The sequence below is a fragment of the Neovison vison genome, chromosome 2 (assembly GCF_020171115.1).
Source record: "Neovison vison isolate M4711 chromosome 2, ASM_NN_V1, whole genome shotgun sequence".
Taxonomy (NCBI): Eukaryota; Metazoa; Chordata; class Mammalia; order Carnivora; family Mustelidae; genus Neogale; species Neogale vison.
Genome location: NC_058092.1, coordinates 24810738 through 24831390, shown reverse-complemented (window position 1 = coordinate 24831390; position 20653 = coordinate 24810738). Strand labels below are relative to the sequence as shown.

General features: G+C 46.3%; 1 non-coding gene across 1 annotated transcript; it reads right to left on the bottom strand.

The window, feature by feature from the left end:
* Positions 1 to 14517: 14517 nt before the first annotated feature.
* On the bottom strand, positions 14518 to 14680 carry LOC122901359. Its single transcript, XR_006383458.1, has one exon. It is a non-coding gene; the product is annotated as a U1 spliceosomal RNA (small nuclear RNA).
* Positions 14681 to 20653: the final 5973 nt, after the last annotated feature.

Here is a 20653-nt window from a genome sequence, read left to right as displayed (position 1 = left end):
GCAGGCAGAGAGAGACAGGAGGAAGCAGACTCCCCGCTGAGCAGAGAGCCCGATGCGGGACTCCATCCCAGGACCCTGGGATCATGACCTGAGCCGAAGGCAGTGGCTTAACACACTGAGCCACCCAGGCGCCCCAAAACTAAGCTTATTCTAATCCTTTGCAACTCTTTTGTTGTAGAGCCTAGAAAATTAGCAAGGATGAAAAAGCCCTTTGGCGCCACCTGGAGGACACCATGAGTAATACATTGGAAAAGTTCTCCCTTTAGAAAATGGGGAGGAAGCAGGCTCCCTGCCGAGCAGAGAGCCCGATGTGGGGCTCAATGTGGGGCTCAATGTGGGGCTCGATCCCAGGACCCTGAGATCATGACCCAAGCCAAAGGCAGAGGCTTTAACCCACTGAGCCACCCAGGTGCCCCTAGAAAATGGGGAAAGTAACTTCCTCTTTGTACAGCATTCATTCATTTTGAAATGCCTACATTTCAAGTGTGGAATGCAGCAAAGAAGAAAACAGGAAATTATCGTCCCCATGGAACTTACACTGTAGTGGGGAAAGACCATCAGATCTATAGCCTGGATGAGGATAAGTGCACTGAAGAAAACAAAGCGGGGAGAGGGAAGAGAGAATGGTCGATGGTGCTACTTCAGATGGTAGTATAGGCTTTTTCATAATTTTACCGGAGTCCTAAGGGGATTGAGAAAGGACCAAGCGAATATCTAGGGGAAGAACATACCAGACAGCAAGAATAGAGTGCAAAGGTTCTTTGGTGGAACATACTTAGTCTGATTAAAACACACGAACACACACACAGCTTAGAGACCTGTATGGCTAGGGATGCGACTCTGAGGCCAGGCAGAAGGTAATCTTCAAAGCCAGACAGATGGGATGCTTGCAGTCAATTTTCAAAGGGGCTAAAACTTGCGGGGGAGGGGCGGGTGGGTTTGATCACCAGTCCTGCTTGGATGGGCTAATGTAAAGAAATTCATGGATATGGTAAATGGGTACTTACTCACTCTGACCCTTCCTAATATTATTGTACTAGTACTTTTATTTTTATTTTTATTTAGTATTTATTGTACTCCAGAGGCTGTGGAAAGCTAAAAACTACATGTCTTTAACTTCCTTAAACCAAGGTTCTGAATATAGTTTAAGTTTTGCCAATTAAATGAGCAAACAAGATGTGGAAGAAGAAGTGATCGAGGGATCATCTTCAGCTACTTTGACTGATTGCTACTGCAAGGATATAGACACCTTGGGTTTCTCTTCAATGGTATTCCAGGATCTTTCCATGGTTTTTTGAAGGAAGGGCTTCCTGATCCATAAATAACAGTGATGTGTGTTCTTGTAGTCAGCCTGTGGTGGCCTCCTGATGCCTCATGTGGATGGTCACAGACTTAACAGCTACCAGGGTAGACCAGTCAGTTTTTCCTGGAAGTCCAGCCCAGAGCCCACTTGCTCAGGCTTTCCAATGCTTACAGGCACCTATTCTACTCGTACTGAACGCAGCAAGGAGTAGGGGCCACCTGGCAAAGATAATACCTCCAGTCAGACTCGTCATCCTCTCTTCATTGAAGTATTTTACTTGTACTGAATCATTTGCTACTTAAAATAGGTAGAGGGGTTTTGCTTCCTACAACTACGAAATGCTGATAACAGTATTTGGTTCCAAAAATGGCTATAGGCAATACGCCCTCAAAGACGGGACTCCTAGATTAGTTATGACTTGGTTGGATTTGAAGGAAATGATAAAATTGCCATTGGGAAGAAGTAGCCAAAGATTACTTACATTTATGGTCGCTTGAAATGTCTTTTGGAGAACTTTGGCAGATCAAATGGCTGCCACTATCGATCGTCATGTAAGAAATGAGGGCCTAGATGGTGGTGGCTATGCTAAAGAAGTAAAGGAAAGGGGCGGGTGCCATCTGACTCGGTTTCAGCTTCGGTCATGATCTCAGGATCTTGGGATTGAGCCCCACATTGGGTCTGTGCTCAGCTGCAGAGTCTGCTTTGGATTCTCTCTCCCTCTCCCACTGCCCCTCCATTTCTCTCTCTCTCTCTCTCTCTCTCTCACACGTGCACACGCACACACACACACGGGTGCACTTGTACACATGTGCTCTCAAATAAGAATTTTTTTTTAAGATCTTTTATTTATTTATTTGACAGACAGAGATCACAAGTAGGCAGAGAAGCAGGCAGAGAGAGAGGAGGAAGCAGGCTCCCGGCTGAGCAGAGAGCCCAATGCAGGGCTCGATCCCAGAACCCTGGGATTAGGACCTGAGCCGAAGGCAGAGGCTTTAACCCACTAAGCCACCCAGGTGCCCCTCAAATAAGAATTTTTTTTAAGTAAAGGAAAGAAAACCAAAGGCTCAAGACATGTATGGGAGAGTCCCAGAAGAATTTCTTTTCTTTTTTTTTTCTTTTTAAGATTTTATTTATTTGACAAAGATCACAAGTAGAGAGAGAGGAAGAAGCAGAAACAGGCTCCCTGCTGAGCAGAGAGCCCAATGCAGGGCTTGATCCCAGGAGCCTGGGATCATGACCTGAGCCGAAGGCAGAGGCTTTAACCCACTGAGCCACCCAGGCGCCCCCCAGAAGAATTTCATCTCTTGCAACTGCAAGGCTGATGTACACAAAAATCAGAAGGAGATTCTGGGTTATAGAATTACAACATAAGTTAAATTCATAGCCTTATCATGTCTCATGTGAAAATCACAGCATTGTTTGGGAGAGAGTGGGACCCTGAAATGAGAAATGGGGACATTTGAATGGATTTGGATAAACTCCAGTGTTCTGAATCCAGATTCCACTTATCTTCTCACCAGCAGAAACAGCCTTTCTTCCCCTCACTGATATGACTGGTCCTGTCTTACTTGGAGACCCTCAGGTACTTGTCTTGAAAGGGGAAGACAGTTCTTATGTCCCACCCACTACCCTATATTGCCACGAGATCTGTAACTAGAGTCTAATCCCAGTATGTTTTTGGAAGCAAACACAAAGTGTGATCTGAGAGATGTCTTACAGAAGAATTGTCAGGTTTTGTTCATTTGAATCAGCAGAAGCCTGGATCTTAAAATTTTAAATTAGACCAGAAAAAAAGAACATTATTTTCATTTGGGTTGCATTTATTAATATGGAAATTCTAGAGATACTGAATTCAATATGTTGGCTTTAGCAGCTAAGAGTGTTTCTTAGCTGGTCGGTTAGATGAAGCCTGGCCTGAACAGTGGTCTACACTTGAAATGCCAAACATTCCTCAGTATGGCATTAGAAGATGAACCCAAAAACATCAAGATAAAAATATTGATGCAGATTTATCGTATGTGTGACTTACTCATCTAATTTTGCCCTCCAGAATTGCTCAGAGGGTATTTCTTTCCCCAAGGAATTGGAAAGTACACAGATAAGGGGAACACTTTGCCTGGGAAAATGCTGTAGTTTATGTCCTCCATAGGCTGGGAATGAAACTCCAGAGATGCTGCTGTTGAAACAGAATCCTCTGTATCAGTGGGGATGATGGGATCCTGAAGTGGCAGGGGGAAAAGGGCAGTACCAAGGCAACAGAGCCAGGGTGATGGTCATATTTGTTTTGTATAACCCAAAGCAAGACTCAAGATCTGGCAAAAAAAAAAAAAGAGAGACCTGTTTTGAGTCACCAAAATGGAGAGTTATGAACTCTCACTAAATTTTCAGACCCAAGGTCCTGAATAAAGGGGTGCTTAGTACCCTGGAGGGAGCATCCAACAATATCACCATAACTACAATTGTAAACCTTTTGACCCTCCCTAAAGGAATCTTAAGACATTTATCCATGTTCCTGTGCTTAGGGAAATGGAAATATCCAGGCCTTTAGGGAATACTTAGGAACAAGCCCCATGCTAGCAGTAATCCTAAGAAGCCTAAAAGGTCTTTGTGGTCCACTAGTTAGAATAGAGCTTTATGGGGTGTTATGGGTTGAATCGTGTCCTCCAAAATATACGTGTTGGGAGTCCTAACCCCTAACACCTCAGAACGTGACCTTATTTGGAAATAAGGGCACTGCAGAAGTAATTGCATTAATAGGTCATACTGGGGTAGGATAGGTCCCTCGACTAATATGATTGCCTATATGTAAAAGGATATAAAAGGAAACATTTGGACACAGAGACACAAAAACAGAGAATGCCATGTGAAGGTGAAGCCAGAGATCAGGACAATGCCGCAGAGGCTCAACAAACCACCAGAAACTAGAGGAGAAGCCTAGAACAGATTGTCCCTCACCGCCCCTCAGAAGGAACCAAACCCACCAACACCTTGATTTCAGATTTCTAGCCCAGTCGGTTTGTGGTGTTTAAGCCACCCAGTTTCTGGTACTTGTTATATCTTGCAAACTAATAACATGGGGATCGAGTAATTTAAAAGGAATTTTGGCCCAGATCTATTTCACATATCCATCTTGTGGTTATTTCCCAGTTCCGGTAGGTACAGTTGTAACAGACATACTTGGCAACTGGCAGAATCTCCGCATTGACCTCTACAGTTAAAGCTATTGTGGTAAGAAGAACAAAAGAAAGCCCCTGGAACTGTCCTTCCCCAGCAGAATCATAATTCAAAAGCAGAAAGTGCATCCCTGAGGGTATGCTGGATATCCCTGCCCCCGTCAAAGACTGAGAAATTCAGGAGCTGCTTGATCTCTATCTTAGCGACATGTAAAGTATTTGTTTGCCCTGTACAGAACTTGACTTGCAGCTGTTATTTCAGATACAATCTCTTCATGAAGCTGGTCAACACCTGCCCCAGCACCTCGGACAGTGACCTGGAAGCTGCTTTCTTCTCTAGCACTATGAGCAGGAAGCAGCACACGCAGATGACTTTCACCTGCCAAGGTCAACAGTCCATCTTACTGTCCTGCATCTGGGTCATATCACCTCTCCAGCTCTGTTGAAATCTCATCCGTAGGCACTTAAATCATCTCATTTCCCAGAACACCACTCGTCATGTGATAACATCGTGTTTTTGGACCTAATTGAAGTAGCAGGTGTCTAAATGCCTTGGTAAAACACATGTGTTCTAGAGGCTAGGAGATAATCCCTGTGGAGATTAGGGGCCCTTCCACCTCCATGAAGTTTTTAGGAATCCAGAGCAGTAGCCAGGAGCATGGTAGGTTATCTACAGTGAAAGACAAAACTATCGCACTGTTCACTGGCCACCACTGAGAAAAATCCCGAGAATTCAATCTCTTGATATTGGAGGTAACCTACCACATTTGGTTATGCTGTGTTGACCTGCTTACCAAGTAACTCATACAGATACTGACTTTGACAGGCCAAGAAAAAGAGAATGGTCACCAGTTGGAATAGGCTGCAATGTAACCGGTTTGGGTTTTCTGACCCAGGAGATCTAGTGGTGGTCAAAGTCCCTGGGCAAATGAGTGTACACATACACATACACTCCCAGCAAACTTCCATAAAAGAACCATAGCACTGGGGGGGGGGGGTGGCTAGGTGGCTCAGTTAAGCAACTGCCTTCAGCTCAGGTCATGATCCTGGAGCCCCGGGATTGAGTCCCACATTGGGCTCCCAGCTCCATGGGGAGTCTTCTCCCTCTGACCTCCTCCCCTCTCATGCTCTCTCTCTCTCTCAATTAATTAAATAAATAAATAGAACCATAGCACTGAGCCTTAAGACTTTGGAGTAAAGTCATGCTAATTTTGACAATGCCTATTTTTTAAGGTGTTTTTTTTTTTTTTAAGATTTCATTTATTTATTTGACAGAGAGATCACAAATAGGCAGAGAGCTAGGCAGAGAGAGAGAGGGGGGAAGCAGGCTCCCTGCTAAGCAGAGAACCCATTGCGGGGCTCCATCCCAGGACCCTGAGATCATGACCTAAAGCGAAGGCAGAGGCTTAAACCCACGGAGCCACTCAGGCGTCCCCCAAAAGGCAGACACTTAATGACTGAGCCACCCAGGGTCCCCAACCAATACCTATCCTTTTGAGAAGCTCATGTTGACTTACTCCTGAGCCCTGCTCCATGCTCTGGGGTTACTAACTACACACTTGCTAGCAGATCAGATCCCTCCCATCCCTGAGAACACCGGGATTTTCCTCACTGGAAAAGACACACATTCAAAATATGGATTGCTTCCATGAATGTCAAACCTAAAATATTCACAAAGAAACATTAAATTAAATTTCAATTATTATGAAGCTAAAGGCATTTCTCCCACTTTCCATTACTCTAAGTTCGATTGTAAATTTGACTGTGCATTCACTTTGAGAAGCACAGTGGTTAAAAGGATAGACTCCAGAGTCAGAATGCCTGGATAGACATTTCTAACGCCATCATTTTAAGTAGCTTATGGCCTTGGGCCTACCATTCAACCTCTCTATCTCATTTTCATCATTTGGGACTGTGAGGATTAAGTGAATACACGTAACAGTGCCTAGCTTGTAGTTCGTGCTACATTATTAGCTAATACTATTTTCATTTACCATCATCCATGTACTTACAAAACCATATTCATCGTGTAGTGTTCCACACACTGCCTCTCATCGGTGAGCTAAGTAATCTAGGGCCAATGCGGCTAAGTCCTCTGGCCCCAGAGAACAGTCAAACGGCTTACTGAAGAACACGGGGAAACAACCTCTTGTGAGGTTTAAGTCCATCCCACAGTATGAGGTATAAGCTCTGCAACATGACCACTATATGTTCTGCTTCTTGTCCCTGCAACTTTGGTCTTTGCTAGTTGAAAAGTCTCAACACCCAGGGGCGCCTGGGTAGCTCAGGCTGTTGAGCATCTGACTGTTGATTTCGGCTCACATCATGATCAATCTCAGGGTCCGAGGATCGAGCACCCCACGTTGGGCTCCGCACTGGGCGTGGAGCCAGCTTAAGATTCTCTCTCTCTCTCCCTCTGCCCCTTCCCTGCTTGTTCTCTCTCTCTCTCTCTCTCTGTCTCAAAAAAAAAAAAAAAAAAGAGCCTCAGTACCCAGAGGAGAAATATTTCCACTAGCACACACAACAACGAGTCCTTTGGACCAACATTTTCCCTGGTATTATAAGATTATGTTGTTGTTGCTAGCTTGATCGTGTAATCCTTAAGTTGTTGAGGTAGAATTCTGACTCAACTAGGATGAACATCACCGAGGTGGATACATGACTAATGAGACTTTGGATATCTCCTTTTAGGGAGTATGTTTAGATCCCTAAAAGGCCAAACTAGCATAGATATGGCAAACTGGCCATCAGCATCTCTCCCAATCTCTTCCTCATACTGCCAAGGCTGAAAAGTTAAACACACTATTTCCCAGAAACCCTTGTGGTTAACATTCTGCACGCAAATTAGGGTCTACAAATTGCATCCATTTATATAAGAGTTGGGAGGAGAAAATAAAGTCAAGGTCACCTCCCAGCTATATGGTTATTGCTTAGTGTTCCTGGCAACCTTGGGTTACGCTTCAGCAGCATTCTGGGGTGCAGTCATTACTCCATGAGGTTGAAAAGCAGCAGTGATGGGGAGGGGGTAAAGCAAAGAGGGGGGGAAGGCAGAATGGGGGGGTAGGGATCAGGGCTTCTGAGCCTGAGATTGAAGCCACAAGGGTGTGTGTGTGTGTGTGTGTGTGTGTTTTAACCATCCCGTCACCATTTTTTTTAAGATTTTATTTATTTATTTATTTATTTATTTATTTATTTATTTATTTGACAGAGATCACAAGTAGGCAGGGAGGCAGGCAGAGAGAGAGGAGGAAGCAGGCTCCCTTGCTGAGCAGAGAGCCCGATATGGGGCTCGATCCCAGGACCCCGGGATCATGACCTGAGCCCAGGGCAGAGACTTTAACCCACTGAGCTACCCAGGCGCCCCTCCCTTCACCATTTTAAACTGTACAACTCAGCAAAAAATAAACTGTCCAACTCAGTAGATTTTAAATATATTCATAAAATTGTACAACCATCACTACTATCTAATTCCAAAACTTTTCCATCACCCTCATAGGAATCTGTAATCAGTTCCAATTCCCTCATCTCCCCAGCCTAGCTCTGGCAACCACTAATCTACTTTCTGTCTCTATGACCTTGTCTGCTCTGGACATTCTGGACATTCTGTATGAATGGAATCATACAATAGATTACCTTTTGTGTCTGGCCTCTTTCCCTTGACACAAGGTTTACAAGGCCCATCCATGTTGTAGCATGTGTCCAAACATCATTCTTTTATATGGCTGCATAATACTCCATTGTATTTTGTACAGATATACCATATTTTGTTCACCCATTCATCAATTGATGGACATGTAAATTCTTTCCACTTTTTGGCTACTGTGACCAATGCTGCTATGAATATTGGTGTATGAAAATCTGTTCAAGTCCCCGTTTTCAATTCTTTTGGGTCTATATCCAGACACGGAATTGCTGCATCATATGGAAATTCTATGTTTAATTTTTAAAAAGATTTTATTTACTTATTTGACAGAGAGAGACACAGCGGGAGAGGGAACACAAGCAGGGAGAGTAGGAGAGGGAGAAGCAGGCTTCCCGCTGAGCAGGGAGCCCAACGTGGGGCTGGATCCCAGGACCCTGGGACCATGACCTGAGCCAAGGGCAGACGCTTAACAACTGAGTCACCCAGGTGCCCCTCTGTGTTTAATTTTTTGAGGAACCACCATCCCGTTTCCACAGAGGCTATATCATTTTATCCACCAGTAGTATACAAGGGTTCCAGTTCCTCCACATCCCTGCCAATCCTTGATAATATCTGTCTTTTTGTTGTAGCCATCCCAGTGGGCATGAAGTGGTATGCCGTTACAATTTGCGCTTCTCTAATGACTAATAATGTTGAGCATCTTTTCCCTCACTCCTTGGCTGTTTGTAGGTTTTATTCGAAGAAATACCTATTCAGATCCCTTGCTTATTTTTAAATTGGGTCATTTGTCTTTTGTATCGTTGAGTCAAAAGAACTTTTTATATATTCTGGTTAAAATTCCCTTAACTGACATAGGACTCACAAATTCTTTCTTCCATTCCGTGGACTGTCTTTTCCCTTGGTACATTCTTCAGTATGAGGATTCTAGGGGTGGCCTCCTGACTCATCACCTTCCTGATTTTGCCAGAGTCAGCAGCTGCTCTGGGGTCTTGTTCTAAGAGTCACTCCGGGAGGTTCATCCCAGAACCCACTCCTCCAGCCCTTCCAACTATTTCTTTTAACATAGGATTTCCTGTATTAAGTCCTTTTCTGCTTGAACTAATTAGGGCCGTTTATGTGTCCTGTGACTGAGCCCTGATTGATAAAGAGCACACCTTGAAACCTTCCTGCAAGGATAGGACGTGGCATTTTGCTAGAGCTGATGGGAAACCACGCTATAACAATAATACAATCCTGGAAAGTCAGATTTGGAAGTGTCTTTGAAAATCCATTGGTCCAACCCTTTCATTTGCCAAATGAAGAAGGAAATGGAGACGCAATGAGGAAGACACACAAGCCATGAGACTGAGTGCCCGCAATTCCCGCAGCTTCTGCCGCAGCCGGTGAACCTGAGCTGATCTTGCTCCACGACATCTGTGATCTAGGTCACATAAATCCAGCCCAGCCAACCTTCCTGCAGCTGATTGGACACAGGATTTGGGCCCAAGCCAAATGTCGCCGTGAACAACCTAGATGTGACAGGAACCAACCACGGGTGTGAGACTGCCCGGTTGGGGGACACAAGTGCTAAAGGACACCCAGAGAACATCACCATGTCATTGTCCCTCTTCTCCAGGGACCTCAGGGGCTGCTGATGTGGCTTCCCTGCCAACCTCACTTCCTCCCTGTCCTTTCCCTCGCCCCCATTATTCCATTACTTAAAGTCAGCTGAGCCGGGCTCTTCCTTGCCCACTTCTTCCTTGGCCACTGGTTTTCTGGGGATCACAGCTAGATCTAAAAAAAAAAAAAAAAAAAAAGCAGGCCACAGATGCAGATCTGGAATTACAGATCTTGTGCTCTTTCAACTTAGACAAGACCGTGCAACATGCGAGTGGGGGCTTCCTGAGTGCAGGGGGAGTGGAAGGGGCTGCTGGCTCGGGGGGGTTGAATTCTGAAGCCTGAGTTGTCGTCAGAAAGATCCAGCAAGGGCAGGATAACGGCCCCTCATCTTAGCCCTCATTGGAGATGCTGCTTCTCTTTGCTTCTATGGGTCTGCCATTGCGAGTGGCTTGGGAAAGAGTTCTAGGTCACCTACCGCTTGGCCATTTCTGAGCCCCTGCCTTTGAGGAAGTTCATTCGTTGTTCACTGTATGCGGACAGGGGCCCCGCTCAGACTCTCTGCTTGGACGCTGAAACTGACACCCAGAGGCAGACCCGGCCACAGGGTTGGGAAATCACCAAGGTCAAAATGGCACCGGAAACCAAAGATGTGAATGAGGGGAGGATTGGTCCTTCTCTTCTCATAAACCTTTCACTGATGAGAGCGGTGAAAGGAGCAACCAGAGAAGGGGGAAGAGGAGCCAGGAGGGAACAGAACACCGGAAGCCGAGCTGGGGGAGAAGTCCGGGAAGGAAAGCATGGTGAGCTGACGTGTGGAATGGGTCAAACTGCCCGAGAACTGGGTTTGTCAGATGGGCAGTAATGGCTAACTTCAGACAGAGCAATTTCAGGAGACAGCAGCAGTAGAGAACGAATTTCATTCAGCTGAAGTGTGAGTGGACAGGAAGGAGGTAGAGATGGTAGACAATTCTCTCCTAAGAAGGGGAGATATTTTAGGAGAGACTCGTGCATGTTTCTCAGGAGGAAACAGGGAGAGAAAGGAAGCAATTTCATGGCTCTCTGCCACTAGAAGCCAGAGAGGCAAAATCAGGCACAGGCAGAGGGGTTGGCTGCGGACACAGAAGGGGCCCCTCCCCTCTCAGCTTGGAGGGACATGAAGACAATCATGAGATTTAGCGTCCTTCCCAAAGGGGGTAATCTTCACTCTGAGAAGATATACAATGCCTACGACAGAACAGATGGCTGATAAATAAATACCAGGACTTCCTCCCCCCGCTCTGGCTGTGCCGCCTCAGTCCTCTGAGGCCACATGTGACGTCATTCGAGGCTGTTCCAAGGCTAAAGAACACAGCCAGCGCTGGAGAAATGCAAGGCAATCCCAAACTTTTCTGGACTTTCAGAGGGTAGAAGGTGCTTTCTCCCGAGGCTCCTAAGTTGGGAAGACATTAAGTAAGTGTGGATCTTCCACTATGGGGACACACTTCCTGACACTGAAAGCACACAGAGAAAGGCAGAACTGGGAAGTGGAAGGCAAGAGACAGGGACACTGTGGGAAGACACCAGACAACATCGTTTTAGGGCCTGGATCAAACCATGCCTAAAGCCCCTGAACTTTCCCATACCATAATCCAACAAATACTTCCCCTTTCTCAAAAGCCCATTTCTGTTAGGCTTCTGTCACCTATACCTGAAGGAAGAGGGGTGATGACCCCTGACTCACAGAACGGGTAGGATTGAGGTGGGGTACAGACAGTGAGGTTTTCCTCATCCCAGTCCGGGAGGTCAGCATGCCTGCAAGGCCACTGCGCTTGAAACTCAGACCCCGTATCTAACACAGGTGGGAGCTTAGAGACTTGGTAGAAATCTGTCACGAGGTTGTATGTGTCAGCTGTTTTCTCAAGCCTTTCATTTGGAGTCAAAGACACAAATTTGCAGCTAGAATAATGAATAATAAAAGCTAATATTTCTGAGGCGCCTGGGTGGCTCAGTGGGTTAAATCCTCTGCCTTCGACTCAGGTCATAATCCCATGGTCCTGGGATCAAGCCCTGCATCCGGCTCTCTGCTCAGCAGGGAGCATGCTTCCCCCTCTCTCTCTGCCTACTTGTGATCTCTGTCAAATAAATAAATAAAATCTTTAGGGGCGCCTGGGTGGCTCAGTGGGTTAAGCCGCTGCCTTCGGCTCAGGTCATGATCTCAGGGTCCTGGGATCGAGTCCCGCATCGGGCTCTCTGCTCGGCAGGGAGCCTGCTCCCTCCCCTCTCTCTCTCTGCCTGCCTCTCTGCCTACTTGTGATCTCTCTCTGTCAAATAAAAAATCTTTAATAAATAAATAAATAAATAAAATCTTTAAAAAAAAGCGCTAATATTTCTGAGGCACCCCTCCTATGCCAGGCTCTAAGAGCTTTACACAAAAGAATTCACCAAATCTTCCCAGTAACACGAAGAAGTAGGTACCACTGTTACTCTCCCATTTTATATTTGAGAATCTGAGACACACAACAATTTACCCAAGGTCACGAAGCTAGACAGGCAAGAGCTACCATTTGAATTCAGGCAGCCTGACCCCTGATGGTGCGTGCCCACGGCTTTGCCAAGACAGACTGCCCACGGCTTTGCCAAGACAGACTGGCCAGCACCGGCTGATGGTCACATGCTTTGCAGGATTGAAAAAGCCTGTCTCTTCAGGTCAAAGCTAACGTGAGTGGGAACAAAGGCAGGAAGGCAGGAAACATAACCCCGCCCAAGCCCTTCCTGCCTGTCCCCCAAAACAGGACAGTTCCCCGAGGTAAAGAGCCTTCCCCTGGAACGCAGCTTCATGGTCAGAGCTGACCCCGAGGCAGAAGTGAAGAGGGAGGCCCTGGGCTGAGGATTGGGAGGTCCCGTTGCTGACAGACGCTCCCCCCATACCCCCACCTCCCCACCCCGTCCACCCCCATCAAGACTCAGACACCATAGTTCAGGGTTCTTCTGACTTGGTTCTTAGTAGAGTTATCCAAACATGAACACTTAGAAACCTCCCGCATCTTCTAAGGGAGGGGTTTTCCCCCAAGAAACCCAAATCCTGGCACAAGGAAGCCTGCAGTGATCACCCCAGTGCAATGTCTTGGTTCCCAACAACAGGATGTCTTCAAAATCCTTCTAAGACGCGGCCACGAAGTTACAAGAATAGGGGAGACCTGGGGTGCCTGGGTGTTTCAGTCATTAAGAGCCTGCCTCTGGCTCAGGTCATGTTCCCAGGGTGCTGGGATGGAGCCCCACATCCGCCTCTCTGCTCAGTGGGAGCCTGCTTCTCCCTTACCCACTCCCCTGGCTTGTATTCCTTCTCTCTCTTTGTGTCTCTTTCAAATAAATAAAATCTTAAAAAAAAAAAAAAAATAGGGGATACTCCCGCTAACGGGCACAGCCGACAGACTGGCTTCACTCTACCAAGGCAGGGAATGCTTGCTGTTCTCCCCAAGCTGCAACACACACCACTGACCTTTGGGTGCTATTTTGTCTCCCCTCCTTTTCCAGGTAGGAGTGTTTATTTAGAATTACCTTGTGTTTCCTCCACCAGTGCACCAAGGTATCATGTATGCGGCTGATTCACATTATTGTTTATCTTTAACAATATCTAATAAACATCTAAAACAAAATAAGTGTTTCCCAAACTTCTCAGTCTCAAGATCCCCTTACACTCTGAAAAACTGAAGACCTGAAAAAGCTTTTGATTATATGGGTTACATTACTGATGTTTGCCATATTTGAATTAAAGGTAAGAGTTTTAGGGACACCTGGGTGGCTTAGTGGGTTAAGTGCCTGCCTTTGGCTCAGGTCATGAACCCAGGGTCGGAGAATCCCTGCTTAGTGGGGAGTCTGCTTCTCCCTCTGCCTACCGCTCCCCCTGCTTGTGCTTTCCCATTCTCTCTCTAACAAATAGGTAAATAAAAACTTTTTTTTTTAAAGATTTTATTTTTATTTATTTATTTGTCAGAGAGAGAGGTAGAGCGAGTGCGAGCACAAGCAGAGAGAGTGGCAGGCAGAGTCAGAGGGAGAAGCAGGCTCCCTGCAGAGCAAGGAGCCTGATGTGGGACTCGATCCCAGGACGCTGGGATCATGACCTGAGCCGAAGGCAGCTGCTTAACCAACTGAGCCACCCAGGCGTCCCAATAAAAACTTTTTTAAAAAACATAAAAATAGGGGTGCCTGGGTGGCTCAGTGGGTTAAACCTCCGCCTTCGGCTCAGGTCATGATCCCAGGGTCTTGGGGTCTCTCAGGTCATGATCCCAGGATCTTGGGATAGAGCCCAGCATAGGGCTTTCTGCTCAGCAGGAAGCCTGCTTCCCCCGCCCCTCTGCCTGCCTCTCTGCCTGCTTGTGCTTTCTCTCTGTCTCAGGTGAAATCTTAAAAAATAATAATAATAATAAATTAAAATTAAAAATAAAATTAAGAGGGATGCCTGGGTGACTCAGTTGGTTAAGCTGCTGCCTTCGGCTCAGGTCATGATCCCAGCGTCCTGGGATCGAGCCCCGCATCAGGCTCTCTGCTCAGCAGGGAGCCTGCTTCCCTCTCTCTCTCTCTGTCTGTGATCTCTGTCCGTCAAATAAACAAATAAAATCTTTAAAAAAAAATGTCTGGTTTCATAAAAGACAGCTAGACTCCCATATCTGCTTCTTTATTCAATCTGTTGAGCTATGTTGTTTTAGTTGAAGTATCTGAACAAAATTCAGCCTCATACAGATATAAAAATGGAAAAAGGAGGATTATTTTTAAAAGCCTATTCAGATAACTGTGGATATTCCTCTTTTTTTCTTTTTTTTAAGAGAAGAAAACCAACACAGTCCCCACTACCATAAATCATGTAACCAAGTCTCCCACACTTGAGGAAATCAAAAAGGTCAGCAACACCCAGAGTGCAATGGGTGGGTCTAGAACTCGGAAAAGCACCTGCATGATCATGGTTTTCCCCTGCCGGGGAAGTCTGTGGATATTTCTTTTTGATATTCTATCAAAACTTAACACATGATAGTTCTGTAAAATTTAGTTTCAGGGTAGAACCTGAAACCAGTCAATTTTTCATTAAATTAAAATACATTGGTCCAGGGACGCCTGGGTGGCTCAGTTAGTTGAGCAGCTGCCTTCGGCTCAGGTCATGTTCCCAGCGTCCTGGGATCGAGTCCCACGTCAGACTCCTTGCTCAGCAGGGTCCCTGCTTCTCCCTCTGCCTGTGCCTGCCATTCTGTCTGCCTGTGCTCGCTCCCTCTCCCTCTCTCTCTGATAAATAAATAAAATATTTAAAAAAAAAAAAGAAAAAAAAAGAAAATACATTGGTCCATCTTCCACTTTGAATGCATCCTTTTTTTTTAAAGATTTCATTTATTTATTTGACAGAGATCACAAGTAGGCAGAGAGGCAGGTGCGGGGGGGTGGGGGAAGCAGGCTCCCCACTGAGCAGGGAGCCCCATGGGGGCTGATCCCAGGACCCAGAGATCATGACCTGAGCCGAAGGCAGAGGCTTTAACCCACAGAGCCACCCAGGCACCCGTGAATGCATAAAATCCTTTTATCTAGGAATGATTTTGTAACACTTAGAACATAGGGTTCAGTGAGCTCTTCTCCACAGATCTTCCAAATGGCCACATGTTATTATACAATATTTTAAAAAGTCGTATTTGTTAATGTCACTGTTGATCTTATCAGAAAGTCTTTAAGTGTTAAGAAGCTATTAAGCTCACAGGGGTGGATACAAATATTCCCAAAGGCTGATTTTCACTCAAAAACTGAAATTTTATTATTAGCAGCAAATATTGTCAATTTTCCTCTTCAATCAATCAGCTCACTTCTTTTAGAGAAAATGTCCACCAAAAAAAAAAAAGTAGATATAACTATAGATATAGATTTGCATAATCAAGGTGTGTCTTTCTATCCTTCTTTCGGGTAGAAATGGTGTTGAACTTGCAACAAGCAGCTAGTTCAGCTTGCTGCTCAAATATTACAAGTGCTTTTCCTGGGAAAACCACGGTCCTTAGGCATCTAGCAAAATTCTTCCCACTCTGTCAAAATGTTGTTTGTTTGTTTGTTTTTAAGATTTTATTTATTTATTTATTTTTAAAGATTTTATTTTTTTATTTGGGAAAGAGAGAGAATGAGAGAGAGAGAGCGTAAGTGGAGAAAGGTCAGCGGGAGAAGCAGTAGGACTCGATCCCAGGACTCCAGGATCATGACCTGAGCTGAAGGCAGTCGCTTAACCCACTGAGCCACCCAGGCGCCCAAGATTTTATTTATTTATTTGAGACTGAGAGAGAGAGCACCAACAGGGGGAGCAGCAGAAGGAGAGAAAGAAGCAGGCACCCCACTGAGCAAGGAACCCAACCAGGGGCTAGATGCCAGGACCCTGGGATCATGACCATAAGCTGAAGGCAGACACTTAATCAAGTGACCCACCCAAGTGTCCCTTATCAAGTCATTCTTTGGCAAAACTGCTTTATTTATTTCCTTTGTTGTGCAGACAGGGGAGGGAGGATTACAATGACCACAAGTGTACCTGCAGCCGTGCCTCACTTTACCTAAAGGGGCCAGCTCTTCTACCCGCCATGGCTTTCTCACCACCAAAAAAGGCAAAAATAACATCTTAGTATTATTATGAAAATAATTTTGACTTCACAGAACCTCTAAAACGTTCTTGGGGATGCTCAGGGGTTTGGAGACCACACTTTAAGAAGCACTGATTTTTTTTTTTTTTTTCAGTTGGCTCCACATCCAGCGTGGAGCCCAATGCCGGACTTGAACTCACAACCCTGAGATCAAGACCCGAGATGAGATCAAGAGTCAGGTGCTTGGGGCGCCTGGGTGGCTCAGTGGGTTAAGGCCTCTGCCTTCGGCTCAGGTCATGATCTCAGGGTCCTGGGATCGAGCCCCGCATCGGGCTCTCTGCTCAGCAGGGAGTCTGCTTCCTCCTCTCTCTCTGCCTGCCTCTCTGCCTCCTTGTGATTTCTGTCTGTCAAATAAATAAATAAAATCTTTAAAAAAAAAAAAAAAAGAGTCAGGTGCTTAACCAAACAAGCCACCCAGGTGCCCCACTCTTTCTTCTTTATATCACCTTGGTGCCCTTAACAAAAAAAAAAAAATTTTTTTGACCACCTGTGTATTTTTATTTCTGGTTTATTTCTTTATATATGTTTTTACTCTCAAATCTCAAATATTGACCTATATGTCTACCGTTATGCCCAGTATCACGTTGTCTTGATTACCATAGCTTTGTAGTATATTTTGAAATTGGAAAGTATGAACCTTCCAACTTACTTCTTTTTCAAGATTGTTGTGGCTATTTTGGATCTTTTGCATTTCCATACGAATTTTAGGATCCTCTTGTCAATTTCTGCAAAACAAGGGCAGGGGGAGCTTGGATTTTGATAGGGATTGCCACGAATCTATAGATCACTGGGGAGAATGGGCGTCCTAAGAATATTAACTCTTACAATCCACAACACCAGAATGGCTCGTCATTTATTGATGTCTTTTCAATTTTCTTTATGTTACTGATTTCAAGCAGAAGAGTGACATAATCTGGTTTATACTTCAGGAGGATTACTCAGGAGTGTGTGGAAAAACAACTAGGGGCCACAGGAGATGCTACATGAACAAGGGCAGTAGTAGCAAGGACAAAGAGGACAGCACATGTTACAGAATCATTTGTGAGGTAACTCGCAAGCCTTGATGCTTGACTCTGTGTAGAAAGAGGAAAGTGTAAAGAATGACCCCCAGGTTTTTGTCTTGGGTACACGGTGATACTAAGAAAATACTCAAGGAGGGCGCCTGGGTGGCTCAGTGGGTTGGGCCTCTGCCTTCGGCTCAGGTCATGATCTCAGGGTCCTGGGATCGAGCCCCATATCGGGCTCTCTGCTCGGCGGGGAGCCTTCTTCCTCCCTCTCTCTCTGCCTGCCTCTGCCTACTTGTGATCTCTGTCAAATAAATAAATAAAATCTTTTAAAAAAGGAGCCGTCTGGGAGAAAAAGGGAATATCAGCTAGGGCATGCTGAGCTGGAGATGACTGGGACACCCGGAAGAAAGGGCAGGAGACTGGATATTTGAGTCTAAGGCTCAGGGGACCGTAGTCTGGCTGCGGTGATTTGAGAATTGTCATATAAAAAGAGAGCCAAGAGATGACATGAACCAACCAACGGGAACAATATAGGAAGCAGAAAGGATACAAAAGATTATCGATATTGAAAGGTAGAGCATAGGGCCCTTGGGTGGCTCCGTCGTTTAAGTGACCCACTCTTGATTTCAGCTCAGGTCATGATCTCGGGGGTCTGAGATCAAGACCTGCATCAGCTCTGCGCTCGGCCACAAGTCTACTAGGGATTCTCTTCCTCGCCCTCTGCTCTCCCCCTGAGCGTGCTCGCGCTCTCTCTCTCTCTCTCAAATAAATAAATAAATAAATATTTAAAAAAAGAAATAGGGGCGCCTGGGTGGCTCAGAGGGTTAAGCCTCTGCCTTCGGCTCAGGTCATGATTTCAGGGTCCTGGGATTGACCCCTGCATCCGGCTCCCTGCTCAGCGGGCAGCCTGCTTCCCCCGCTCTCTCTCTGCCTGCCTCTCTGCCTACTTGTGATCTCTCTCTCTCTGTCAAATAAATAAATGAAATCTTAAAAAAAAAAAAAAAAAAAAAAAGGATGGATCTAGAGAGTATAGTGCTAAGTGAAACCAGCCAGTCCGAGAAAGACAAATAGTGGGTGGTACCACTCATATGTGGAATTCAAGAAACAAAACAAAGGAACAAAGAAAAAAAAAGAGACCAACCAAAACACAGACTCTTTTTCTTTCAAAGATTTTATTTATTTATTTGTCAGAGGGACAGCGAGAGAGAGCACAAGCAGGGGGAGCAGCAGGCCAAGCACGGGGAGCAGCAGGCCAAGCAGGGGGAGCAGCAAGCCGAGGGAGAAGCAGGCTCCCCGCTGAGCAAGGAGGCCCTGGGATCATGACCTGAGCCCAAGGCAGCCGTTTAACCACTTAAACGGCTGAGCCACCCAGATGTTCCCAAAACACGGACTCTTAAGGGCAGAGAACAAACCAGCGGTGTCCAGAGGGGAGGTGGGTGGGGGCACAGGGGAAATGGGGGGGGGAGATTAAGAGGACACTTAGCTTGACAAACACTGAATAACGTACAGAAATGCTGAATCACTATATTGTACATCAGAAACTAAAAGAACACCGTGTGTTAACTATACCAGGATTAAAATAAAATAAAGTAAAAAAAAGAAAAGAAAAGAAAACGTGCCCAAAGGAGACTGGGAAAGAACAAGCAGGGGGAACCAGTGTCCTGCGTGGAGGGGGAGCGGCTAACCACGACCAGCCCCACGCTGAACCGCTTCCCTTGGATTCACTGAGTTAGAAGGTGCTGGGGGGCTGGACCGGGCTCTTCCAGAGCCACAGTGCAGTGGGGGAGGAGGAGGGGTGGTTGAGAAGATGGAGGCAGCACAAGATAATTCATTCCAGAAGTTTGGAGGGGAAGGGAAAGGACATGAAAAAGAAGTACCCAGAAATGTAAAGGGAGTCGAGGGGAGGGGATGCGGTCTTAGGATAGAAGGGACTCCGGTGTGTTTCCGGGCTGGTGGGGAGCATTAGCTAAAAGGGGGAGAATTAGAAAGGGGGTGAGGTCCACGTGGAGCCCCAAGGCCTGCCTGGGAGGAGGAGAAAGCCGCTGAGTGGCTTTGAAATAGTGTTTTTCAAATATTCTTTTTTTTTTTTTTTTTAAGATTTTATTTATTTATTTGACAGAGAAGATACAAGCAGGCAGAGAGGTAGGCAGAGAGAGCGGAGGAAGCAGGCTCCCTGCTGAGCAGAAAGCCCGATGCGGGCCTCGATCCCAGGACCCTGAGATCATGACCTGAGCCGAAGGCAGCGGCTTAACCCACTGAGCCACCCAGGCGCCCCGAAATAGTGTTTTTCAAATGTGAATGGCCACACCCATCACACTTCTCAAATCTCCCCTCTCCTCCCCAGGTTCAAGTCACCCCAGCCACCTTCAGAGGCTCAGCCTTGTGGGGCGGGCTCACCAGACAAGCGGCCAGGAGGGGCTGACTGAACAGAAGGAAAGAGAATGAGCCAGTGATCTCTGTGAAGTCAGGGGTTGAAGCACTGGGAGGCAGAAGACCAGCAAAGCTGCAGGAGGGGCCCTGGCGGGACCCTTGAGGTTGGGGTTCCAGAGGGGCCCATTCAAGGCGTGGCCCCAGAGAACACAATGGGGTCCCGATGATGGTCACTGAGGAGGTCAAGGAAGGGTGTCAGAGGGTCATTTACATGGATGATCAGAACAGTAGGACAGATCACCTGACAGAAATTCTGAAACCCAAGTCCCTGCTGGATGGTGGGGGGTAACCAGGAAGGCAAGAGGCCAGGGCGATGAGAAGGGCTGGGAGAGCACAGCCAGGGGCCAGGCGTCTCAGAGGGGGAGAAACTGACCTACGTGCACAGGAGAATACCCTCCTAGGTGTGAGTGTGTCTTGTCTGTGAGGGCAGGGAGGACTGTGGGTCATTCAGATTTCTTCTTTACACTTTCCTGAGATTTCCTCCAAGTTTCCTGCAGTGATTTTTTTTTTTTTTTTTTTGGTAGAAATGTAAAAGATAGGGGGGAAAAAGATACAAATAACAAACGCCCCCGTTCACAGCATCTAGAATCCGTCATTGTAAACATCCCCCAGTCCCCTGGGAGGCCCTCCTCCCCTCAGACAAGCAAGATCAGTAGGTTTTTGTGTTTCGCACACGTGTACAGACACCTATGGTAGAATTGCGCACGTGTATACGCACACGTCAAACAGACGGTAGGTTTGTGCCTGAGTGTTTCATTTACATGGGGAAGTGTTCCAGTAATGGGGTGGAGGAGTAATGGGGAGAGTGGGGAAGGAGCAAACGGGACTGAAGCCCTCTCCAGTGGAGTGGCTCAGCAGGGAGGCGG